Below are 27300 nucleotides of genomic sequence, written 5' to 3'. Positions count from 1 at the left end.
GCAAATCTTTTTGTTTACCTGGATTGCATGTTCATACATGGTGATTCAAAAGTCAATGTGAATTGAAAAATAAATCCATGCTTTTGAGGACTGTGTGAACTTGCCCTCATTATCATCAAAAAATAAATTTATCTCATTCTCTTTTCCCATGTTGGAGCATAAATCTCAGTCCATGCTGGGATACCATTTAATAATGAAACTATTTTTTAAAAAAAAGATGTTGTCAAATTTTTGTTTGTATGTGACATGCTATTACTAATAAGATTTTTTCCATTAAGAGAGAGACTGGTCCATCTTTTGGGTGCCTTAGGATATGTATTTGTTATAAGCACAAAGCCATCTTATCTCTTTTTCACAGCATAGAGAGGAAATTAGATACGGCAAATAGATCTAACTCAGTATTTTAAATGGGAGGTCAATCTAAAATATGGTTTCAGTGTAGCTGAAATCTTGTGAGAAGATAATATCCTTTGCCTTTAGGCAGGCCACTCGCCTATGGATTATTGCTTTCTCGAGAAAAGAGTAACAAAAAATACCACTTCAATTCACCTTCAAGTTCCTAGAATTTTCTAATATTTCTTTTTCTCCTCTGTTCCATATAAATTAGATAGAAAAAATGAATCTGCTAAATTCTGAATAAAAATAAATAGATACACAAAGGCAGGACAAGGTAACACACTCAAATTCAGGGTAGCTAGCAATACATTTTGAGGACAACCCTAATGAAACAAATAATTGTGCAAGCTATCAAGTCCAATAAAACCTTTCATTGAGCATATGTTACAAAAAAATTAAAAATGAGGAAGAAAAAAAGTAATTTTTCCAGGTCTAGAGTCCAGCAAAATCCAAATGCCACCATATTAGAATTACAGTTCTATTTGCAGGCTGAAAACAGATGAAATAAATCTGGAAACTTTATTTTAATAATGGTTGAGACACATTTATGATGTTTTACAGTTCATATTAAATTGAAGTTAGACTGGGGCACTATTGCCTTGTGTAAGCAGTCTTTCCCCAGGTTATTCCAAGTTATTTACCCCAGGAAAAATCCAGAAAAAGAAATGAAATAATTGAATGTCTTTTTTGACATGAAATATTTGGGGTTCTATACAATCCTTCATCAGGTCACTGTTATAAAATAAATTAAAAATTAAGGAGCAAAAAGAAAACTTTTCCAGGTCCAGAGTCCAGCAAGTCCAAACATCACTCTAAATCTATGGGAAAATCACAATTCTCTTGAACTACAATGGAAGGTGGGATAAAATGTTTTAATAAATAAATGCTAATAAACAAAACTCCTCCCTTTTTTGACTGAAATAAGTATCAATAAAGAAGGGAAAAAACTTTTATTGACCCATGTAAAATATAGAAAAATAAATTTAATTACGTAATACCTTTTACTGACACAAAACATTGTGCAAGCGTTTGAGTTTTATGGAGCCCTTCATCAGCCAAATATTATAAACATTTTGAGGAACATAGCATTTTTCATTTCTTAGATTTGGATGGGTAGACTCCATTTCCTCTATAGCACCACTGGTAAGGTGCGTGGATTTATTATTAGAAAAACGTTAAGGACTACTTTTACTCAAAATAACTACCGTAAGTTTGATTTTAGAAGAAATTTTTTTTTTGCTCCAGAGAAACCAGAAGTCATTTCCCCACTCCTTTCTACTGTGCAGAGGAAATGGCTATGGGCATATCGACAACATTAGCTCCCATCGCAGACAACGTGTGAATAAATGAATGATTTATTTATGGTCAAAGACAAGCATTTTACAGATGTGTGTGTGTTTGGGGGAGAGGGTCTGGCTATAATGTGAGCTAAGATATTCTGATCCCCTTTATTTTTCCACTCCATCTCCCACAAGCATCCTGAACCCAGTGTCCAATTCTGAGGTTCCTAGTTGCTATTTCCTGACAGGTAATATGTGTCACAGGTGGATAAACAGACAGATGGATCCTTGAATAACTTTAGAAGTGAGGAGATATCCAGAATTACCAGTCCCGACGTTTCTCTTTTACCAATTCTCCCACACTCTCCTTTTCCAAAAGACATATGCCTAAACAGTTTTTAAAATGTAACATCTAGTTTTGTTCTGCAACTTCCTTTCTGTAACCTGTTTCTGATTGATGACCAATCACTGAAAATCTAGAAGGATCCGCAGTCTAACGTTTTTGATTCCATTGATCATTTTTGCACCTAGTTGGCTTTGTATATGCTGCTCTCTGACTGTAATTTTAAATAAATTTAAGCATTGTTATTTAAACATTGATCATTTTTGCTAGTACAAGGAGAAAATACAGATGGCAGATTAATAATGAAGCAATTGAACAAATGAAACAGTATAAATACCTTGGTATTCACTTCCAATTTAATCACAGATGGCTCAGGCAGTGCACGAATGCCATTGTGCTAGCCAAACACAGCTCATCAGCAACAGTTTGGTTTTTTCATCAAAGAGGGAAGCATTATATTCTGCCAATCCCTTCAAGTTTTTAATAGTAAAGTGTCAGCCCAACTGCTCTTTGGGATACCAGTATGCAGAGGTGAAGCTACCAGGGGACGGGGGGGTGTGTGTGCACATTGCCCCTAGGTCTCCTATTTTCAGCCTCAAGTGAACAGGCCACTTTTTCTAGCCTGCACTTTCAGGCTGAACTAAAGTAAGTGTGGGTGTGGGTGTGGGTGTGGGTGGTTGCAGAAAATGCAGAGTGAGCACCAGGTACAGTATGGCCCAGCTACACCTCTGCCAGTATGTATCAATGCATTTAACAATAGCATCAATAGTGTACAATCATTCTTTTTGAGAAAAACTGGGATTTACTACAGGCATAGGGTATGCTACATTGGCCCCTTCCGCACGGAGGCGGAAGGGGTTGGGTCGGCATAATGAATGGCAACCTGACGACGCTGGGACCGTCCGCATGGACGGTCCCAGAACTGGCTGGGACGACGGTGCTGCGGAGCGCCGTCACCCGGCCGACCCGCCTCTTCCCCGTCCCTCTCCCGTCACCTCCATCACCCTGCTGGCCTCCGTAGACCCGCCCACGCTGCCCTCCGACCTCCAGGGGTCGGAGGACAGCGAGGGAGGGCCTTCGGAGGCCAGCAGGGTGATGGAGGCGACGAGGTAAGTGGGAGAGGGATGGGGACAACAGTGCATTCCCAGCGGTGCCATTCGCACCGCGCTGCCGGGAATGCGCTGTTGTGCCAAAAATCTCCCTCCAGGAGGGAGGTTTTTGGAGGTGGCCTGAGGCCGCCCTAGGGGAGGGGGAAGGGAGCCAGGCTGCATGCCAAGCTGGGCGCTATGGCAGCTGTTCCTGTGTGGTCTGGCTCCCCTGGGGGGATGCATGCTTTGCCATCCCCAGGGCGTCGTTATTGGCCCGTGCGGAAAGGGCCATTGTGTATGGAAATGGGCCAGAATCTGTTGGAGATGAAAGCATTCTGACTATATATGATTTCTCCAAATTTGGAAATGGCAGTACCATCAGAGCCATTATCGTTTATTAATAATTTAATATTTTATTTATATGATATTTATGATTTTAATGGTAATGTATTGTTAAAGTCTTTCATGGCCGGATTCAACTGTTTGTTGTGGATTTTCCAGGCTCTGTGGCCATGGTCTGGTAGATCTAATGGTAATACTTTGTTAATAGCTGCCCAGAACCTGATGGGATAAAAATATAACAAACAAATAAAATTACTAAAGCAATTACTATCAAAAAGTTTATTGTTCATCAATGTCATATTGTCACAGTTATGTATGTCTCCTCAGAACAAATGCAGCATCTCCTACAGTTTTAAAACATAAGAACATAAGAACAAGCCAGCTGGATCAGACCAAAGTCCATCTAGTCCAGCTCTCTGCTACTCGCACCAGGTGCCTTTGGGAGCTCACATGTAGGATGTGAACGCAATGGCCTTCTGCGGCTGTTGCTCCCGATCACCTGGTCTGTTAAGGTATTTGCAATCTCAGATCAAGGAGGATCAAGATTGGTAGCCATAAATCAACTTCTCCTCCATAAATCTGTCCAAGCCCCTTTTAAAGCTATCCAGGTTAGTGGCCATCACCACCTCCTGTGGCAGCATATTCCAAACACCAATCACACGTTGCGTGAAGAAGTGTTTCCTTTTATTAGTTCTAATTCTTCCCCCCAGCATTTTCCATGTATGCCCCCTGGTTCTAGTATTGTGAGAAAGAGAGAAAAAATTCAATAGTGTACAATCATTCTTTTTGAGAAAAACTGGGATTTACCACAGGCATAGGGTATGCTACATTGGCACAGAAGACATCCTAATACAATAAGACATGCAACCCTAAGCTTGATTCTTTATCTTCCAAGCGTTTACCAGATTTAAAAAAAAACCTAACACTTGCTCCTGACATTTAAGAAATTGTGCTTGTTTGTCCCAAACACTAATTAATTCCTATAAGATTATTCTTTTCATGGTGTTCCTAGCACAATAATGATGCTGATGGAAACCCCTACAAGGGAAAACAGATTCACTGAAAAGAGATTAGACCCCGGAAAGTTTTAAAAGTGTATGTCTCACATGGTTTCAATTACATGAAAATTTTCAGACATATCAAATGGTTCTTCTGGCTTTCCTCAAGAAAACTTTGTGATGTTTCTTTTGTTTTTGCTTGATAAGCCATGACCTTGTTCATTCTTGTGGGCTTCAGAATGGTTTCATCAATGTCATTTATCATGTGGAGAAATCTTTTAATTTGTCACTTTAACAAGACATTTATCTTTTCCCCTCAATAGACATCAGAGAAGCACCCAAGAATAAAAGAAAGGGCTCTATATGGAACAGTGCAATAGAAAATGTAGTGCTCCAAAATGAAACGATACTAATTTTTCAGTAACAGAAATCTGCTAAAAAATGTAACGCTAGAGTTACTTAACTATTGCCAGCTCTTGAAGAAGAAGTTGTAGCATAATTTGATTTCTGCCTTTTGGGATAATATTATAATGTATGTGTTAATTTGCATTATTATTTGACATTCAGAATTCCATAAATATTTGTGTGGAATGATTTTGGCAAAGATATGTAGCAAAACTAATACAAAGTGTTGAAAAATCATATTTGCTTTGATTAAAGACTCTCCCACTATATTTGATTTGGATTATCAAGTACATATTTTCAGCTGTGGTAAAATGAACAGAGAGCAACAAGGTCTAGCTATTTTACAGGTGTGCATTCCCAAATGTTTTATTAAAGCTATTTTCTTGACTCGATTAGAATAAAAAGGATTTTATGACATTTTAAACTTCTGTTGAGAATTCTACCATGCCAACATGGCTCCACAGAATTTTTAGAAAGCTTCTCTTGACAATACCACCTCATCAGCATTTCTATATTTTAAAAAATAAATAAAACTTTATTATACCAAACAGATTTATATTGGGTTTCAGAATCAACATTGCTTTAGTTTAAATGCATGAGGAAATTTATAAATTTATTTATTTTATAACCTGAACAAGTCAAACTTAGAGATCATCATAAAAATCATAATTAAAATATACTTTACAATTAAAACCATACTGAACATGTAATAGCACCATATGTGAGTTCCCTTTGTGAGAATAACCAGAATTATACATGAAGTTGATTAAGCTCTACTCTAGCAAGAAAAATCCAGAAAATGAAAGGTTTCCAAATGCACATTGTGCATATGCATTTTCAGTTTCCCCAGCCTCTCAGAATTTTATCACTGATGCAATCTCCACCCCCTCTTTAAAATTGTTCTCTGCAGTAACATTACATTGCTAGTTTGATATTAAATTGACAAAGCTGATTCATAAATCCTGCTTCTTTGTATCTCTGTCTGAATGATAATATTGCAAGTTCCATGTGAAATTGACAAAGCGGATTCAATCAGCCCTTCTTTATATCTCTGCCTCAATGTTACATTGCTAGTACAGATTTTACATTGCTAGATAAACAGATTTTCTTTTAAAAAATCCTTTTGAAAATGGAAAAAGGGGAGAAGAAAATAACTGAAGGGGAGGTTGGGCAACTACACAGGGCATGGATAGGGGCCAGATGTTGGGGGGAGGAATAAAAACCATTTCAACATGTTGCAAGAAAGCTGACTTAAAAATAGATCACAGAGTTGCCTAGCTGGCCCACTGGCCCCTGCCTTGGGCCAGCTAGGCAACTCTGATCCCTCCTCGATCCCTCTTCCGCACAGACTCTCTTGCCCACCAACTCCTCAGCGTGCTTCTTCCCTCCTCCTGGTTTCAACTCCCCTTCGTTATCCCCTCCTTCCTTCCACTTACCCTCTTCCTCCGAGTCTCTCTTCTCTTCTTTCTTCACTTCACTATCCACACACCACCACGCTCTCCCTTCCTCCCTCTTAATCACCTCCCCGTCTTCCCCTTCCTGCCTTCCTTTTGTCCATTTCCTTCCCTTTTTCTGTCAATCCCAGCAACTTCAGTCAGTCCGCTTGTGGAGCCCACCACCCCTCTGGGCTCTGCCTCAGTTTCTATTGGCCCCCTGATCTTTTGCCCCTCCTCCAGGGCAAGGGCTCAGTGGTGGATTCCTCTTTCCCTTCACCATCACCACCGGTCCCTGGGCCCACCATTGGGCCTCCTCCAGCTGTCCGACCTCCACCGCAGCCTTCCCCCAGCATTCCTGCATGGCGGTGTTGCTTTTCAAGGCTGGGGCCCTGGGCGTCGCATCTCTCACCCTCTCAGCCGACTTGCCACTTCACGCCTGCATCCTGCAGCCACCTAGTGCCAAAGCAAGCACATCCAGGGCTTGGGGGCCAGTCGGGCTCATATCTTCCTGCCTGTGACTGGGGCAAGCCCACCCCAGGGAGGGAGGTCTGGTGGGGCATGTGGCACATGGGGGTGGCTCAGGGCCAGTAACAAGTCCAGGGAAGGGCCTTCCAGATTATTTAAAAACACTTTGCAAATAGAAAATTAACACAGCAACCTAGATTCTAGTTCAGCATTTGTCCTGCTGTGACAGTTTTCTATAGAAAAACAGCTTAGAAAAACAGTTTTCTAAGCTGTTTTTAATACACACAGTTTGTGGATATCTCACCGTCACACTGCACCTTATTATCACTATGAGGCAGATTTTCCCATGTTTTCCTTTTGGGTCCCTTGGGACTGAATAGCCTTTCTGGTAGCGTGTGATTATTTCAGGTTTTAGTTCTAATATTGTCCCACTCTAAGGAGTAGAATGCCTTTTTCTTTACAAACCAATCCTTTTAAAAATAGCTCTGGAAAACTGAGGCACATTAAAAAATAAAAAGGAAAATGTATAGAACAAAGATGGAATTATGAATAAAATCATCAGACGGAAATTAAACAGGAATAACTATGTACGGTCTTAGGAATCTGGCATAGGCACAGGATTTTATCAAGCTTTCTAGGCTTTTAGATGTATATTTTGTAGATTTTATTTAGATGTATATTTTGAAGAGCAACAGGTATATTTAGAACCGTGGTGGCGAACCTTTGGCACTCCAAATGTTATGGACTACAGTTTGTAGTCCATAACATCTGGAGTGCCAAAGGTTTGCCACCACTGATTTAGAATATATAATCCTGTCAAGCAGAGTAACGAGCAGAAATGTGGATTGTGCGGCACATCAAATTAGAATAGTTTATCTCTCAAAAGACCAGCCATTTTACCTCAGAAGTTCATAAGCATAAGGAGAACTTTACTTAACTGAGAGAGAAAACATATTTTCACTTAGTTAGGCAGGCAGGCAGTCAAGCAAGTGAGTGAGGGAACAGAGCACTACCAACAGTTTTTAACTGTCACCTTTAGAATATTCGTGTAGCTTCCCAGAATTCCCTGCTGCTTCTGCTGCCACTGCATGCAAATAAGCCTGAATATTCCAACACCCCTTCTCAGACTTGCATGCATGCACTTGTAAGTCCAAGACCACTGCGTAGATTCTCCCAACTTTCTCTTGGTAGAGGCTTGGTTAGCACATCTGCAATCATTTCATTAGTATGACAGTACTTCATTTCTACTATACCTTGTTCAACTCTTTTTACTGCAATCCAGTCTTTCTGTGCTGGGTGGTTGTTTTACTAAAGTCCTCTTTATCTCTCAAAAGACCAGTCATTTTACCTCAGAAGTTCATAAGCATAAGGAGAACTTTACTTGAGAGAGAAAAAGCGCACCAGGACTTACCCTGGGCGCCATTGCGGCAGGGGAGGAAGGAGCGATCGGCTCACCTCCCTGTCGTCGGATTGATGGGTCATGTGACGGGGGTGGGAACCGTCACGTGACGAGGGAGCCGGGCAGGCTATTTAAGCCCATGCCCGGTTCAGCCCAGCCTCCTTACAAGGCTGCCGGCAAGCGGAACCCACCCTCCCGCCCTGAGTTTTGGGCTGTTGTTTTGTGGTAGGTTGTTTATGTCAGACATTTGTCGCAGTCTGGGCGGATTCAGGGCATAGGGGCACATCCTTTGGGGGAGGCAGGCTTTCATGCCAGACCTCCCTAGGCGGGGGCCTCAATAAGAGGTCTGGGGGTAGGGCTGGGCTTGAGGATGCAGGCCTGGAAGCCCTGTTTCAAGCTCGCTACCCCTGGCAGGAAGGGGTGTTCACAAATGGGTAGGCGCCCAAGTGACATCTAGTAACCTTCTGTCCCGGTCCCCATTGGGGGACGGTGCCGGGTTCAGCGGTGCGCTGCCCGAAGGGCCAGGGGTCAGCTGTGGAGCTGACAGTGACCAGGTTCAGCGGTTCACTGCCTGGTGGCCAGGATGTGCCCCGATATGCCTGCCCAGCTTCCAAAAGAGTTATGCATTATTTGTTAATAAACCGGGCTGCGGCCATTTCTTTTCCAACGAATTTAAGTGTGTGTTTGGTTTGTGAGGAAAGCGGAATCCGCACATCTGCCCGCAAAACATATACATTATATACACATTAACAAAGTATCACATATCATGGCTCATAGTTTGTTACAGTTTGGTTAAGATACAATATCTTTGTCAGGGCACTTTTACATAGCATTTGGTTTAAAAAGCACAGAGAAAAAGCACACCCAGGACTTACCCGGGGTGCCGTTGCAGCAGGGGAGGAGGAAGCAGTCGGCTCACCTTCCCTGCTCTGCCGATTGATGGTGTCACGTGATGGGGGAACCGTCATGTGACGAAGGAGACGGGGAGGCTATTTAAGCCAATGCCAGGCTCAGCCCAGTCTCCTCACAAGGCTGACTGCAAGCGAGTGGTTGCTCCGGCTTGCAGCTGGTTGGACCTGAGGCATCACTTGGGCCTGGGAACAGCGTGGGTGGGGGCCTTGAGGAGCAAGGGGAAAGCCCTGGTCGGTGCGAGCGGGGTTTCCCAGCGCCCCACGCAGCCACGCAACAATCTATTAGATCAAGGCTGGTGGGGATAGGAAGGCTCCATAGCAGCCAGGTTCACTGCTCATCAGTCCGCAGCATTGACTGGTGCCTTTAGACTGGTGCAGAGGAGCCGGTTAATGGCGCTGAGGCGAGCCTTGAGAAGGGGTCCATTGGTGGGGTGGTTGAAAGACAACCCCCCCTGCAACAACGAAATGTGACGCCCAGTGACTGGCATGCCTGGGGCCATGAAAAGGGTTGGTAGGCCCAAGGAAGAGGCAGGGCACCCATTGAGAAGGTAAAGGAGGGGTGGCGGTGGCCATTTTGAACTCCCGTTTCCCAGGCAGTTTACGAAGGCCATTTTAGGTCCCTGTTGCTGGGCAGTTTTACTGTGGCTGACTGGCCAGGCTCTGGCCACACTCAGGACACGGTACTTGCAGTGGACACAATAATTAGTTCAGTTCCTAGTATAGTTAGATGTTGTAAGTTCATAGTTATTCATAGTTAGTGTGGTTTTATAGTACATTCATTCTTGGCTGTGTGGAGCTTTTAGTTTCTCCCTAATTAGTTGGGCATAATTCTTACCATTCATAGTTGTTAGGCAGTCCCTTCAAAGTGGGTGTGGGCTTAAAATCAGGGTTGAGGTTGTGCCAGAGTCTGCTTAATAGGGCTATGGCACCAAAATGTAGGAAGGATGGGAACACTGCTGGGTTGACTCCAGTTCCTAGTGGGGCAACCTTAGCAGGGGACCCAGAGGCCCGGGCTAGGACAAAAACCGACGATGCACCCAAGCAACAGTGCCATGGCAGGTTCAGGGGGGCAGAACCCTGCCAGGCAGATGGATGGACAAAGGTCCAGGCAGGAATGCAGGGGTCCTTTGTCACTGGTAGCCCAAGTAGCCCAGGGCACACAGGTTGCCCATGAAGAAGCTACAAGGTCGCAAAATCAGGCAACTATGTCTAGAACTGGGGTGGGGGAAGCAGCCCCCGTGGGCTATTTCCCTCAAGGAGGTTACATTGGCTTGCCTTGTGGGAATCTTTCAGGGGTAACAGCTTGACCGGACCATGGATTGCCTGGGCCTTACTTCATGCCATGGCAAACAGTGGAGTGGGAGCAAGGAATGGGGAAAGGGCAAAAAATGGGCCTTGGATGCAAAGGAATGGGGAAAGGTCAAATAATGGGCCTTGGATGCAAAGGAATGGGGAAAGGTCAAAAAACAGGCCTGTGGAGCAAGGAATGGGGAAAGGTCAAAAACAGGCCTTGGGATGCAAAGGAATGGGGAAAGGTCAAAAAATGGACCTGGGGAGCAAAGAATGGGGAAAGGTCAAAAAGGGGCCTGGGGAGCAAAGTATGGGGAAAGAGCAAAAAACGAGATGCGGGAACAAGGAATCGGGAAAGGGCAAAAAACAGGCAGGGAAAGCAAGGAATAGGGATAGGACAAAAAACGGGCTTGGGGAGCAAAGTATGGGGAAAGAGCAAAAAACGAGACGCAGGAACAAGGAATGGGGAAAGGGCAAAAAAAGGGCCTTGGGCTGCAAAGAAATGGGGAAAGGGCAAAAAATGGGCCTGGGGATGCAAAGAAATGGGGAAAGGTCAAAAAACGGGCCTGGGGACCAAATTTTACCTAATTTTTTGAGTTTTGACCAACCCTACTCACGTCCCAAGCCACACAAAGCCGCAGTAAAAAAACAAAAGAGCCGCATGCGGCTCCGGAGCCATAGATTGCAGTCCCCTGCCATAGGGGGAAAAGGTAGTTATAGATAAAATAAATAAATATAAATAAACTGATATGATTAACTCTTGAGATAAACTACTACACTGAAGGCAGTTCTGGTCTCCTTCCAGGCTTTGGCAGCTGAATTGGGGGTCCCCTTGGCTGCCAAAAAGACTGAGGGTCCCACGGTGCGCCTGACATTTGGGGATCCAACTGGACACTGTGGAAGGCACGTCTTCCCTCCCGTCGGAAAAACTGATGGCACTTCGAACCTTATTAGTAGCTACAATGCAGAAACGGAAATGCAAGCTGCAGGAAGTCCAGTCCTTACTGGGACACCTTAACTTTGCTTGCCATGTAGTCAGACCAAGCCGGGCCTTTTGTGCCCGCCTAGCTAGATCCATGGCAGGATGCCAAGAACCTCACCATCGTATCCAGATTACAGTGGGTTTGAGGCAGGATTTAGAAGTGTGGCTGCGTTTTCTAGAGGAGTATAACAGGGTGTCACTATGGCAGTCAGACTTGCCTTTGGGCGAAGACTTCCAGGTGCACACTGATGTAGCTGGGGAATTGGTTTTGGTATATATTTTAGGCAGTGGTGGGATCCAAAAATTTTAGTAACAGGTTCCCATGGTGGTGGGATTCAAACTGTGGCGTAGCACCAATGGGGCTGGGCGGGGCATGACAGGGGCGTGGCCAGGCATTCCAAGGGCGGGGCATTCCTGGCCGGGGCTGTGGCAAGGACGCAGCCACTGCTCTGCTCCTTGGGCGGGAAACGAATGCATGCAGGCGCAGGCTGCCACGCACGCTGGTGGTGCTCCTGCTAGACTGCTTCAAGTTCTGCATGCTACTGCTGAGAGGAGGGGTGTAACTAAGGCAAAAATCACGTGGCAAAATCACCAATTAGTAACCCCCTCTCGGCACACACAAATAATTAGTAACCTACTCTCGGGAACCTGTGAGAACCTGCTGGATCCCACCTCTGATTTTAGGGGCCGTTGGTGCTGGGGAATTTGACCGGCTGGTTGGGCTGAATCAGATACGCAAGGTATACTTAGGGACATGACATGTTTGGCTGTCCAAGTCTAAGATGAATCAACTTCAACGGCGTGCAACCATTTATTTGGAGGCCTCCCCTCCAGGGTCTCCCTGCCTGGTGGCTTCTGTTAGGGATTAATAAGGCCAGGAATACCGGGCCCATTGTTTATACATAGGGATGGGTCAGCTCTGTTCAGATTCCAGTTTGTCGCCGTGCTGCGACGATGTTTGGGAAAGATGGGATTGCCAGCAGGGGAATATGGCCCACACTCATTCTGAATTGGGGCAGCTACTGTGGCCGTGCAGGAAGGACTTTCCTTCGACAGGATTCGAGCCATTGGCAGGTGGAGATCCCTTGCATATCGGGCCTATGTCCAGCCACATCTGACATTGTAATTTGTTCGTTTCAGCTGTTCCAAGTCAGAAGACTTGCATGTGGCTTATAGGTTACAGTATCGTTCTTCGGGCTAGCAGTTACACAATTCACTCTGGTTGGGGCTCCAACCCTGGGATGGACGATGTGTTGGACATTCGGTGGCTTGGTTGTAGCAGCATGAGATGGGACGCCTTAGTGCTGACAGTCCAAGACCTGGTTCTTCGTTTTGGCCCTCCTCCAGGTTTGGTGCTCCAGCTCGGAGAAAATGACATTACAACGGTAACTGGAGTAGTCCTGGTTCATTGGATAGTTGAGGACCTCCGTTTGCTACATTGGCGGATGCCCAGAACCAAAATTTTCTGGTCGGAGCAATTGGAAAGGAGGGCATGGTGAAATGCTAAGGTCCTTGTAAAGGTGGACAGGACAAGGAGGAAAGCTTGTCAGGCTGCAGCCCGGGAAGTGCGGGATATGGGCGGGGTTATTATACCTCAGCTGGACATTTCCCATGCGCAAGAAGCACATTTTCATCTATTTATCGGAGTGGGGGATGGACTTTTGGCTCTATCCCATCCAGTTCACCTTATTGCAGTGGCTAAGCAGCACGGAATAGACAAATGACCTGGGCTCAGAAGCTGGGCAGGAGCTGCTTGTCTCAGCTCAGTGGCCATTTTTCAGGGCATAGGGGCACATCCTTTGGGGGAGGCAGCCTTGCATGCCAGACCTTCCCATGGCGGGGGCCTCAATAAGAGGTCTGGGGGTAGTGGAGGGCTTAAGGGTGCAGGCCTGGAAGCCCTGTTTCAAGCTTGCCACCCCTGGCAGGAGGGGGTGTCACAAATGGGTAGGTGCCCAAGTGGCATCTAGTAACCTCCTGTCCCGATCCCTATGGGGGGACGGTGCCGGGTTCAGTGGTACGTTGCCCGAAGGGCCAGGGGTCAGCTGTTGAGCTGACCATGACCAGGTTCAGCGGTTCGCTGCCTGGTGGCCAGGATGTGCCCCGATATGCTTGCCCAGCTTCCAAAAAGAGTTATGTGTTATTGTTAATAAACTGGGCTGCAACCGTTTCTATTCCAACGAATATAAGTGTATACGTGTTATTAATGAGGGAAGCGGAATCCGTACATCTGCACACAAGATTTTTTCACTTAGGCAGGAAGTCAAGCAAGTAAGTGAGGGAACAGAATGCTACCAACAGTTTTAAACTGCCACCTTTAGAATGTCCGTGCAGTTTCCCAGAATTCCCTGCTGCTTCTGCTGCCACTGCATGCAAACAAGGCTGGATATTTTAACATATTTCATATAAAGATACAGTTTGGCCTTTATATACTTTAGGTATTACTGACTTATTTTTTTAAAAAAACTCTGGATTCTAACAGGCTAGTACCATTTCTCTCAGTATACATAGCCTCTCCACTGTTAGATACACACTCTACAGAAATCTCCCTCATGAGGTATCTTAAGCAGATCGCTAATACACCAGACAGGGAATCCTCCTCAGAGTATAATTCCCCTTCTAATTAAAGTAGAAATTCTTCTATCTCCCAGAACATATATCCCCCTCATCCTTTATTCATGGTCACTGTGGAAAGTCTCTCTCTACTACCCCACCTTTGCCTTGACTAAAAAATAAACTTCCAGTTCTTTTGTCTGTGTATTTCTGCTCTCAGCATAAGCTGCTGCACACATCATATTTCAAATCAGATTCACTCTTTAATTGAGATCCTCTCAGGGTAGATTTTCACACACAGCTAAGGAACTTGATGTTAACATGCAGGAATCCAAAGCAAGGGTCTCCCTTCCCTCATTTCCTCTCAGAGAGATAGCTCCTCCTTCTTCTTATTAACTGGTTGTTCCACCAATCAGAGCACAGGTCACCTTATGTAATAAGACTGCTATCCTGTTCTTATAGAAATTTTTCTTTTTGTTTTGGGACTGCACTTTGTTCCTAACTGCACTTTTAGACCTTATTTACCTGCACAGTCTGTCACATGGGCATTCAAAAATGTGACACTCACCTGCTGGCTGAAGTAGTACAGTTCTTTCTATTACCCCTTTCCATTTTTCATGCTGCTCCATGTGCAGGCTATTAAGAAAATGCTTTCAGAACAGGTGGCTGCAATCTTTCAACAATATACACCACATGTGAAACTTTCTGATAAGAATCAAAAATAACAGTTTTCAGATGTTGGGCAGCATACTGACAGAATACAGTACTGCATTACAGCATCATCATAACTAATGCAATGAAGCTAAAAGTGAAGAAAAAGCCTGGACTTTAAATCAATGTTGTTGTAAAAAAAAACCTGTTGGGTTAATTCCATGAAATCCTCTATTAATACCATAAAAAGTGTTTACATTTGTTTAAGTAACACAAATTCCTTAACAAGATTGCATAGCATGTTATTGTAGCATGAGAAACAATATAACCCCTTTGAAAACCAGCGAGTTCCATAAAACAAATATCTTTGTTCAGTATTTTGGCAGAGCATCAGATCCACTGACACATTCCACAGATAACAGTCTTATAGTTTACAGTGTTTTTCTGCAATATTTTATGCTCTGTTGAACTAAACAGGTTATCTGTATAGTGTACCATGACATTTATAAAAAGGAACTAATTGTAAGACAAGATTCATCCTGGGCATAAAATAAAAGTAAGTTCCCAGTGATTTCCAAAGAAGAACAAAGCATGTGCCCTCCAGTTATTGAAAATGTCAAATCCTATATTCTAGCAAAAATGACTACAGCCATAATTTTCAAATCATGTACTCTAGAGGAGTTCCAGTAACTTCAAAGAAACTATTTCAGAATTAATAGCTTTGAGAATGGAGTACAGCTTGTATCACTGAAGATACTGAGTTTCAAACACTCAGGAGACACTGAGGAGAATCAACAGTGTCGGTGCTGCAGGTGCATTATGTGTTTATGTGCTTTATATTTCATAAAAATGAAACTCAAAGTAGTTCCCGAAAAGATTTTTTAAAAATGGTTCCCCAGACCCACACAAGATAATATTGCATTTTGCAGCTGCTAACCAAATTGAATCTATCTCACCTTTAGATCCAGCTGTCTCCAATCCACATCTCACTGAACTTCCAAGTTCTGATAAAATTGAGCTAGTCTGGATTATTTGGTCTATTTGAAGGTAGATTAGTAGAAATAATTACAACATTGTTCTCTGAAACCTAAACAATTAAGTTGGTTGCAGATAAAAAAATGGCAACACAACTGATGAGTTCCATGTTCATAAAAGTTGAATTCAGTCAAAAGGAGATGGCTTTATATTAAGGAAAATATGAACCTTTTAACAGAGATTTTACTTTTTTAATTGGAATCTGAATGACAGATTTTTGAAATCCCAAATTCAGAATGTCAACACTTTCTAAATTATTCCAGCATTGTTTTGAATTCATTCACCACAGCATCATGCTTTTTATAAGAGCACAAAGGAAAGGAAACTAGATGAATGAGTTTGTTCAAAATCAAGTATGTTCAGAAAATAAATATCACAATGAACAGAACCTGAGGAAAAAATTAGAAAAAGCAAAAAAGACCAGACATGCCCAGTATCTTCTGAAAGGAAAGTTTAATTTCTTCTGCTATTCCTTGTTATGTCATGAATAGCAACATTAAGACCAAATGAAAACACTCCATGTAAAGCAGCATACTGGTAATCTATTTCACAAAGATTTTTTAATACTTGGGAGCATAAAATAGAACCTAGCACTTTTGTGAATGATCTGTTGGGGATTATGCCCTGCCATAGATCTCCCCAACACACTCTGGGGGTTCCTGTTTGTCTCCAAGAAAGTTGATTTTTTTATTTTTTTTAAAAAAATTAATTTAAAAAATGTTTATTTAATGAATACAATGTACAACACAAAAGAACACACATATTTAGAAAGAGCGTAATGGGAAACTCCCTCATTGGAGTATAAAGTATAGAATATACAGTTTACAATCTCAAATTTATCAGACTTCTCTATCCCAGTCTTGAAATTAGGTTGGGTAACACAAAGTATCACTAACTAAACCTAGTCTAATACAAATTATGTATGTTTACAACTATTCAACATATTGACCATTTATTCCAACACTGTTATTGGGCTATGGTAAATTTGTCTCCTAAAAAGTTTTTTAATGGAGTCCACTGTTATTCTTTCTTTCAGGTCTCATTTGTCTGTAACAATAATAATATTAAATCTAAATCCATAAACATGAAGATTTTTTCATACCAGGCATTAGCGCTTTTTCCTTTTTTCCCATTTTCTAGCAATAACTATTCTGGCAGCAACTAAGAATAATGCCAGTGTGGCCCAGGGCCATTTGCACGCTGAAGTGTGAGTGGCCCCAGAGTGGCCGAAGCCCGTGGAAGCACCTCCATGTGAAGGCACCTCCATTTTGTTTCCCCACACTTACCTTCTCTCCCTGCAGAGCTCCACAGGGACAAGGAGACACGCCAACACTGCCCTCCAACCCTCAGGGGTCAAAGGGCAGTGCAGGTGTGTCTCCCCGTGTCTGCAGAACTCCACAAGGAGAGAAGGTAAGTGTGGGGAAAGAAGGAGGTACCAAAAAGTAGCACCTCCAACCTGGTGCCATTTGCATGGTGCCAGCTGGGAAATGCTGTTTCCCAATAGCCTCACTCATTGAGTGAGGCAGAAAAAAAGTATTTCCCTGCCGGTTTCAGGGGGAAAGCATGGCACTGCCTCAATGCCCTGTGTGGAGCGGGCTTTGGTGTGATGACTCAACTATGAATCATATTATAATCTTAAAAGGTAAAACTCTTGTGTAATTTTGAACTGAATATTTAATATTCTTTGAACTTGTTTATGTAGTAATAACCAGAATTAAAAAAAAATTGCAGTTCCACCAAGCAGAAAAAAGGTTTCAATATTATCTCCACATTTCCAACATAAAGATGGGTATTTCTTGTCTATTTTAGATATTACCAATGGGGTAAGATACCATCTATGTATCATCTTATATGAGTTTTCCCATACCTCAACATTTGTTATGTTTGTATAGGCACGTTTCCAGATTATTTCCCATTCATTCAGTGTAATGTTTCTCCCAATATTTTTAGACCAACCCAGCATGCTATTTCTAATAAGTTCCTCCTCTGTATATTTCAATAACAATTGGTAAATTTTACTGATTACTGTAATTTCTTATTTTCTTTTCCCATAATTTCATCCAATTTAGAAGGGGCAACCTTGGGAAAGACATAAAAAAATGGGACCTAACAATGTTGTTTCATCACAAAAAAAAATGCATGTCAGTACCAATTACTTTTTTCTTTTTTTATTTAGAATTTGTTAATGCCACAGGCAAAATTATGATCACCAAGCATTTGAAGGTATACGAAACAAGATCTTATCTAGAAACCTTGTAACTTGGCTGATAGAAGAAATACTATTTGGTAGAATGAATCATTTCCGCTGAACTGACTGGAGAGATTAGAATGTTTTCTCTGGTGGAGCATTGCCTGGCTGATTGGGGGTGATACTGGCATTTATTTTTACAGAACTTTTCATCATTTGGTTTTTGGAAGTACCTTTCATATTGAAGCATTTCATAATGTATACAGAATGTTGTTTCATTGTTGACTTTTTTTGTACAGACTGAACCAGGATTGGCAACACAACCAGAAATAGATTATATACTGGGAAAAATTTGAATATGTTGTTTGGCTTTGTTAAATATGGTCAGATGTATGACAAAATTTTGGTTTAGGTAAGTAATATGTATCATTGCCAATGAATTAGTTGGTTTATATTTATGAATTACATACAACAACATCCAATTAACATAATAGTTTACTGTGTAACTTTACAGAACATTATGAGGTTAATGTTCAGGTTAACTGCTGTTCTGAGTTATATCACCTACTGCACAGACACTCTTACTGTGGATAAGCGCATCCGGATTTACTCCAACCATAAACCCTGGATGACAAGGGAGGTTCAGCGACTTTTGCATGACAGGAATATTGCTTTCAGATCTGGTGATGAGGCAAAGTATAGTGCGGCGAGAGCCAGTGAAGTCTCAGAGAGAGGCATTGACAAGAAGCCAAGATGAAGTTATAAAGAGAAAAAATTAGAAGATTATTGGCTGGCAATAATAACAACATGAGGCAAGGTGTGGCAGGGGAGTTCAACAAATTACCAGTCATAAAGCCAATAGTAGCATCTCTGTAGATGGGGATTCTTCTTCTCTGGCAGAGGAGCTAAATCACTTTTTTGCCCGCTTTGAAACAGGTCTATCAGAAGATGACACACAGCCACTAGGTGATTGCAGCTCACAACTCACTGTGGAGGAACATGAAGGTGAAGGCAAGTTTCTGAGACTGTGAATCCAAGGAGAGGAGCTACTGGACCCGGATGGTATTCCGATTACAGTTGTTAAAAGAGGGAATGCGCTAAAAAAAACCAACTTGGCTGGTGTTTTTTTTTTTTTTTTTACTACAGGATCTTTTAATCGGAGTCTTTATCCCAGTCCACCATTTCCATCTTGTTTTGAAAACTTCCACACCATTGTTCCACTACCAAAGAGATTTCCTGCTGACAATCTTCAGGATTATAGACCAGTGCTTACTCACCCCCCCATCATCATGAAGTGTTTTGAAAAAACATGGTCCATAGGCATATTAGTTCTTGCTTGCTTCAGATTACATTTGATAAAGCATCAGTTAATAATCCAGGACTAATAGATCTACGGAGGATGCCATTGACATTAGCCTCCACACACACAGCTTTGTAGCATCTGGAACAGCAGGGGAATGTATGTCGCGAGATGCTCTTTCGCGGACTTTTAGTTCCGCATTTAATACAATGGCTTCCGCCACAAAGACTGGTGACAAAACTTTTGTGCGTGGACCTTGGACTCTCACATTCAATCTGTTTGTGGATTAGGGACTTCTTGTCTGGACGTTCCCAGAGGGTTAGACTGGGAAATCGGGTTTCCTCAGTTCTTACTCTAAATATGGGAATGCCACAGGGCTGTGTGTTGAGTCCTTTACTGTTCACCCTTTATACATATGATTGTACTCCTGTCTATCATAGTAACACCATTATCAAATTTGCTGATGACACAACGGTGGTGGGGCTCATCTCTGGAGGGGATGAGTCTGCCTATCAGAATGAAGTGGACCGACTGCTCTCATGGTGCAGGGAAAATAACCTGGTTCTTAACACTAACAAGACAAAGGAGCTCATAGTGGACTATAGAAGGAATAGCTCAGAAATTCAGCCCTTGACTATAAATGGAGATCAAGTGGAGCGGGTGGCTAGTTTTAAATTTCTGGGCGTTATGATTAAAGAGGATTTGACCTGGGGAGTACAGACTGCCGCGGTGGTTAAGAAAGCCCAGCAAAGACTGTACTATCTGAGACTTTTAAGGAAGCAGCAACTGGATGGAAAACTCCTGGTGTCCTTTTACCGCTGTGCTATAGAGAGTGTCCTAACCTACTGCATCTGTGTATGGTTCTCCAGTTGCTCAGTGGCGAATAGGAAGGCGCTCCAAAGGGTGATCACCACTGCACAAAGGATTATCGGCTGCCCTCTCCCCTCCTTGGAAGAAATCTATAATGCCCGAAGCCTAAATAAAGCCCAAAATATTCTGAGGGACCCGTCTCATCCAGCACACTCTCTTTTTAAACTGCTACCATCTGGCAGACGATACAGGGCCGTCAGAACTAGGACAAAGAGGTTTAGAGACAGCTTCTACTCTAGAGCTGTGGCTATGCTAAACTCCGCTGCTTCATATTGATGTATTTGGGGCTGTGTAGGGATGGGTGGAGGATGATGATGTATGAGTCTGAAATTGTGTGCATCGAGGAATGCTGCTGTAAATTTCGTTGTGCGTGCACAATGACAATAAAATGCTTATGCTTATGCTTAATGTTTGGTACTACCTGAATATACCACATAGATTATTTGTACTGGTGAGTTTTGGTATTTGATTCTTGTCTCTGAACCTTCTCTTGCTTCCTTCCATGAATAACAGGCACATATATCTAAATGCATATTTAGTTCTTCCTCAATTAAAATCAAGGGACACCTGATAGATGGCTATCAGCAAAAGCACTGGATTTCAAATTGGGAGAGTTTGAAAATGAATTTTAGCCATTTGAATCCTAAAGGTCCCTTCCGTTGCAGGCTAAAAGTACTCAGAAGTTCAAGCTCACTTTGGTGCCTGATAGTGTACAGTTTAATTCTGTGTGATTGACAAATCCTCATCCCATCATGAACTTGCCTTTCCAGGGTAATGAGAATTTCCAGCAATGAGAATGACTTCGATCCTAGCACTGCCAAAAATGTGTGTGTCATTATCCAGTGCTTTCTTCTAGTTCAAGCTTCCCTACATGATTGCAGATTGGATTCATATGCTCAAAACAGCTACCAAGCCTCCCTACCCTCAAATCATTTTGGGAAGGGAGGGGGACAATTGGGAAGCCTCATCAGGAGACCTGGTGGCAAGGAACCCAATGCGGTCTGTGTTTGAACTGAAGCTTAAAATGGAAAGAATAGTTGGATGCTCCAAACATAGAATTCCCACTGCACATTCAGTTTAGTTATGCCATAGAGCATATATGGATAGTTTTGTGTATGATTTATTTGCATCTGCATCTGGAAAAGCATAAATCCATAAGAGGTGAGCATGTTTGATGCACTTGTAATGGGTTGGCTGAGTATTTCTGCATTCCTGTACGTAATTAAGTAAAATTCATGCTTAGGATAATACAGTTGCTTTTCAGTCTGTGTAGAAATGACATCCATACCCAGACTTTGTCATATTTAATGCTCTCCTCCCTTCTGTATCATTGCAATTCCAACTCCAGATATGTCTTTGTACAAGACTATAAGGTAAAAATAATGATCTTGGTTCAATGTATCTACTGTGAAAGGAGTAAAACAGTCAACTGTATAGTTCAGTATTTGAATACTCTTCAAAAGGACTTCTATTTTCCTTGGATGTCCAAGCTTAGTTTTTATGAGGGTTATATTTGTATTGGGAAGGGTCAGTATGCTGAGACAAGACTGTGTTTAAATATGATTATACAAGCCTTAAAAGTGGGTTGCTTCTCTGAATAATAATATTGGGTTTTTTTAATCTGCAGGGTGGGAATTCATATTTTTTTGTTTCTCTGTGATTTTCATATTACATCTGTTCACTAAAAATATGATCTTTATTACCTTCCAACCAATCATTCTTCTATTAAAAACTGAGAGGAATCTGGAAACTGGCAGCTCTTTGGATTCAGGACTGCCAAAAGTATTCTTTTAAAAAAACACTAGCCTATCATCCAGAAGTTATATCAGATTTATTGTAATGTAACTCACCTGTGCAATAGTGAAACTAGTTTTGCACAGCAAGTTTTTGAAAATTGCACAAGCATTTTTACTCTGTGCATTGACAAGAAAATGCACATTGTCTGTGGCTTGGCATAATAGACAAATAATTGTTTTTTTGATTCAAAACATTCTAGTTAGACTAGCAAGACACTGTTAGACCCATCACTTGATCTTCCTGGAATTATTACAATACTTTACAAAATGTTTAACTATTAAATATTAACAATTAAATGTTCTCATATATGATTTAAATGTTGTACCCAAGCCATGGCTTGCCTTAGCCCTGTCTGCACATAGGATGAAGACTCTCTAAATGTTTCCTTAAAAGGTGAATTTCCCATGGTTTCCACTGTGTTCATGGTTGTTCACATTCCAGAACCTCCCAAGAAAGACCCTATGCTTTCTCTACAAAAGTAGGCTACTATTGAAGTTCTGCTAAAGCTAGAGGTTCAACTAGAAATGAACGTGACCCTGAGTGCACCACAGGGATGCCTGGCAGATCAGGACCTCCCACATTATAGCCTCTCTTGGGAAAAAGAGGCAATTCTAAAGATCAAAATCAGGGCCCTACAATCTATATATATAAAAAGCTAACCGTGTATGTGTTGATGACAGGGTACCTCAGTAACTGCTGGGCCAATTCCTCTGAAAATTCCCAGCCACTATAGTCAGTCAGGCGAGAGTGTTTTCAGATGTTCACATACCTGAAATTTCATACCTGGCCCAGGTAAAAATGTCTTTTTCCTGGCGCTCCCTGGTGAAGAACAGGGAGGGGCCTGTGTGTAACTGTCACTCTTAGAATGTTCGTGCCCTTAGAATGTTCACTCAGACGGCCAGAGATGAGCAGTGGAAACAGCACATAGGCAGTAACTCAAGTGGAAGTGAAACACATACACACACATACACATGAGGGAGAGGGGAGGAGGAGGAGGAGGAGGAGGAGAAGAAGAAGAAGAAGATGAAGAGGAGGAGGAGGAGTTTGGATTTATATCCCCCCTTTCTCTTCTGTAGGAGACTCAAAGGGGCTGACAATCTCCTTGCCCTTCCCCCCTCACAACAAACACCCTGTGAGGTAGGTGGGACTGAGAGAGCTCCGAGAAGCTGTGACTAGCCCAAGGTCACCCAGCTGGTGTGTGTGGGAGTGTACAGGCTACTCTGAATTCCCCAGATAAGCCTCCATAGCTCAGGTGGCAGAACGGAGAATCAAACCCGGTTCCTTCAGATTAGATACACGAGCTCTTAACCTCCACTGCCACTGAGAGGGAGGGGTGGCATCAGAGATGGGATCCAGCAGTTTCTCACAGGTTCCCGAGAGTAGGTTACTAATTATTTGTGTGTGCCGAGAGCGGGTTACTAATTGGTGATTTTGTCACGTGATTTTTGCCTTAGTTACGCCCCTCCTCTCAGCAGTAGCGCGCAGAACTTGAAGCAGTCTAGCAGGAGGTGCACCGGCGTGCGTGGCAGCCTGCGCCTGCGTGCATTCGTTTCCCGCCCAAGGACCGGCACAGCGGCTGCGTCCTTGCCACAGCCCCGCTTAGGAATGTCCCGCCCCTGGAATGTCCGGCCACGCCCACGTCGTGCCCCGCCCAGCCCCATTGGCGCTACGCCACAGTTTGAATCCCACCACCATGGGAACCTGTTACTAAAATTTTGGGATCCCACCACTGGGTGGCATGCAAGGGAAGAGAGGGAGGGAGAGGAAAGGGACGGTGGGGGAGGCATGCAAGGGAAGAGAAGTGAGAGAGGGGAGACAGTGAGCTGTGGCATGCAAGGGAGGGGAGGCAGGGGGCCCTACATCTTGATATGACCCACCCACCCTAGCGGAGGGAAAGGGAAGGGAGGGAGGGGGAGGGGTGGCATGCAAGGGAAGAGAAGTGAGGGAGGGGAGACAGTGAGGGGTTGCATGCAAGGGAGGGGAGGCAGGGGGCCCAGCATCTTGATATGACCCACCCACCCTAGCGGAGGGAAAGGGAAGGGAAGGAGGGGGAGGGGTGGCATGCAAAGGAAGAGAAGGGAGGGAGGGAAGAGAGTGAAGGGCGACTTGCAAGGGACGGGAGGGAGGGGCCAGGCACCCTAGATTCCCTGAATACTGCAGTTACAGTTAAGAAAACCAGGCACGCATTACTCAGGAGTAAGCTCAGTACAGCAACCATGACATACTTTGAATGGCTGCGTCGCACCCGTCAGAGGGTTTCCTCAGAAGCGACACCCATTGCCACCAACCAAACTTACTCCCAGGTAAAGGATCATGACCAGCCAGCCTAGATGTGTGGGAGGGGTACCTTTCCATTCCCCCCCCCCCAAGCAATGCGGGCACACACATCACTGACATCGCACAGTATCAGGCTGCATGTTTGCATGAGCATGTACTGCTGGCCTCTGCAATTGATTTGCTGCTACTGTTCCTTTCCCATTTCACCACAATAAGCCACAGCAACGCGTGGCCGGGCCACGCTAGTAGGCTATATAATTCTTCAGGTGAGTTCCAACCTTTGCTGGCCCAATATTTCCTTTTAGTCAGCTTGTACTTTTGCCTAGAGAGTAGCTGATTACTAAGCTTCAATTTGTAAGGGACTGTTCACGTTTTGCAGAGATCTCCCCTCTCTAACTTTGACTCCTTGATCCTTGGATCCTGTCCTACCTGCCTACTTGCCTGTGATCCTTGAACTTTTTTCCAACTTGCCTGATCGAGATACCCTCTCCTTCATTCACATATACTTGCACACAGTGGCGTACTACTAATGAGGACATGGGGTAACCCATGTCCCCAGGCTCACACCATGTCATCACGTGGGGGGCACTGGCCACCGGCTGGGTCCCCACACCCAGCCTCTCCTGTGGTGTGGCCATCCAGGGAATGCCTTGCAGCTCCCCCCCATTTCAGGGTGTGAGCTGGCTGCTGTGGCCACAGGCCAGCTCCTGCCCCCCCAGAAGGGCAGAAGCTGGCCTGCCACCACCAATCCCCACCCCCTGCCTCCCTGCAGGCTGGGGGGTGGGTGGGGCTCAGCACAGAGTCACCAGGCCCAGAGGAGCAGGGGGCAAAGCAGGAGCGCTGGCTCCAGTTCCTGAAGCATCAGTGGGTGAGCAGCAAGGAGGTGGTCAAGCTCTTGTTGGACACCTTGTGAGTCAAAGGGCCAGGGAGGGGGTGTCCATCCCTGGCAGGGGATGGTGGCTTGAGCTAGATGCATGCAGCCCAGGAATTGTTGCATGGAGAAGCCTTCCTACGGGGTGCCTCAGCTGCAAACTGCTGCTGCTGCTTCACCTGCTGGACTACGTGCAATCCCATGTTCACTGCCACCACCGCGCAGCAGGAGCAGGGCTGTGTGGAGGCTCCCAGGCCTGGTGGGGGCCCCTCGAGCTGGTGGGCTGGCTGATAAAGCCCATTGCTGGGGCAGGGAGGCGCGGGGATGGAGGGGCACTCAGAGCAGATGTTGCCCTGGGCACCATTTTCCTCCTACACCTCTGCATGAACATAAAACATTGTAGCTCATCTACTGAAAAGTGATTAGATTTGTATGCAAGTCCCTCACTAAATGCAACAAAAAGACAGAGATGACCTTTTACTCATTCCTAATTTCCATGATGCCTGGGATTAATAGGCTATTTTCACCTTGGCTGATGAGAAAGACAGAGGTAAAAATCATGAGCACTTCCACAGTGTACGCTGTGTGATGTCAAAAACAATATGAGAGCCTTGGCAACTTTTTTTGAGAAATAAATGCCATAGACCTTTCAGCAAAACAGATGTTGAAGTCCAGAACTCTCATTAACTTTGGTCTATTTGCAAGGAATGCTACATTTCAAAAGAGCAAGTGGCTCATCCAATTTAATCAGTAAAGCAGTCATCCTTGCAAAGTTCCTGATTTCTTAACATGAGTCATCAATATAACTTTGCTGTGGGCAATGTTGGTCAATGAACATCTGAAATATTTTTAGATAAATTCAACTATATGTCTAAACACAAAATATGAGGGAGTGATACAGTCAGTATTTGCGAACTACTTTATTTTAATTATTTGGAATACCTATCCTGAGCATATTGTATGAAACCTAATAATATTACATGAAACTAAATAAACTAATAATCCTAAAAAAATAATTTAGAATTGTGTAATGTTTAAAACATGAAAGTTATACAGCAAGAACAAACATAGAGAGTTCCATATAATTTGTGGCTATCTTACAGAAGAAAGTAAATATTGTAACAAATATTTTATAACTGTCCCTAGGTTCTTTCTTTTTAATTTTTTTTGTAATTTCTCAACATACGCAACAACAAAAAAGACAGAAACACTTTCACCCCACCACGACATAAATACAAAACAAGAACATGAAATATAAAAAAGAAAAATAAGCAAATAATGAATTCCCACTAGCTCATTATTGAATTCTGCTGCAATGCAGCTGCACCCCCGATGTGAACAGCTCCCTAGGGACGGTGTTTTTGCCATCCCTAGGGCACTGTTACTGGCCTGTGAAGAAAGGGCCAGGGCTTCAAATAGTGTGGTTTTAAATAGCTTCTAAGCATTTTCTAGGCATTTGACTTTCTTGTGTTCCCTTTCAGCTTCCTTTTAAGTATTCCTCTCAGTTTTATAAAGTTTCCTATTTTGTAATTAAATATTACAGTTTAGCTGTTATGTTCCATTGACATGAATGCTGGATTTAATAACATGTTTCCAATTCCTGCAACAACCTCTACATCTTTTACCAAGTCTTGAGCCCCACACAGAACCAAGTCCAAGATCTTAACTTTTCTGCTTGACTTTGAGACTGATTGCTCCACTGCACAGTCTCTTATGAAATCCAGGGAATCTCATTTCTACATCATGATTCAAGCACATATTTACTCAGTCAATGTGAGGATAGTTGAAGTCTCCCAGTATTGTAATAAGTCATTTCTGACTTGTGGCATCCCTATGAATTAATGATCTCCAAAACATCATGACTTCCCTAAAGACTTCCGTTAGAAAGTGGCTTCTCAAATGGTACACCATTTACTGAACATTTGAGGAGAAATGCTAACAACTAACAACTTACTTGAAATTAAAAGGAACATTGCAGTTATTGGGGAGCTGTTGCTCTGTGGTACAGCACTTGCTTTCCTCACCATCTCCAGTTAAAACTTTTTGGAGGGAAGATTTTTTCTGTCCATTACCTTCAAGAGCTGCTGCCAATCGAAGTGGACAAAGCTGAACTAGAATGACCAGTGATTGGATTCAAAGCAAAGCAGTTTTTAACACTCCAGCATACTTGCTTTGTGTGTGTGTGTGTGTCTCTGTGTGTGTGTGTGTGTGTGTGTTTGTTTCAGTGGTAGTTCTTTGGATTCCCTAGAATATGATAATTTATCACATATATAATGATTCATGCAATCACATCTGCTAGACTAATCCAAAAATAACACATTTCCATTCCTATTAGCACACTGCAGAAATCTTAAACACCAAATACATCTGTAATTATACATTCTTTCTTAGCAGATGTTTAATTACAGGAGCTTTCTAGACTTCTT

Source organism: Sphaerodactylus townsendi, linkage group LG06 (genome assembly GCF_021028975.2).
Source record: "Sphaerodactylus townsendi isolate TG3544 linkage group LG06, MPM_Stown_v2.3, whole genome shotgun sequence".
NCBI classification, from domain to species: domain Eukaryota; kingdom Metazoa; phylum Chordata; class Lepidosauria; order Squamata; family Sphaerodactylidae; genus Sphaerodactylus; species Sphaerodactylus townsendi.
This window is presented reverse-complemented; position numbering follows the sequence as displayed.